Source organism: Microcebus murinus, chromosome 13 (genome assembly GCF_040939455.1).
Source record: "Microcebus murinus isolate Inina chromosome 13, M.murinus_Inina_mat1.0, whole genome shotgun sequence".
Taxonomy (NCBI): Eukaryota; Metazoa; Chordata; class Mammalia; order Primates; family Cheirogaleidae; genus Microcebus; species Microcebus murinus.
In genome coordinates, this window is record NC_134116.1 from 61991811 (window position 1) to 61992297 (window position 487).

The window sequence follows — 487 nt, forward strand, 5'->3', positions numbered from 1 at the left end:
TCTGCTACTTGCTGCTTGCTTGCAAGGGCGACACAGCCCCACAAACGGCCTGTTCCCTGTTCCATGTCTAAGACGGCAGCTGTTAGAAAGTTTATTCCTGAAAGAGCCCCGTTCTGCGTCCCTGTAACTTCACTCCGCCTCCCATGTGGCATCTGGATTGGGGGCGGGGAGGGTCCTTTTACTCCCCGTGCACGGGGCAGTCCTCAAGTACACGGGCACCTGCCACGTCCCCAGCGCGCGTGGATGGCGCACCCCCACCCTCCTTCCCAAGCCAGCCCGTGCAGCCCGCTCTTGCTCGAGCGCCCCGCCACGCGGCGCGGCCACCAAAGCCGGAGCGCCCTCCCCGGCTGCTGCGCCGCCCCCTCGCGGCCGGGCCGCTCCGGGTGCGCGCGCCGGCGGGCGCCGACCCACGCGGGGGAGGGGGCGGGGCAGGGTATCCGCCCCGCGAGGGGGAGCCGCGAGGTGCTGTCGTGCTGCGGGAGACAAC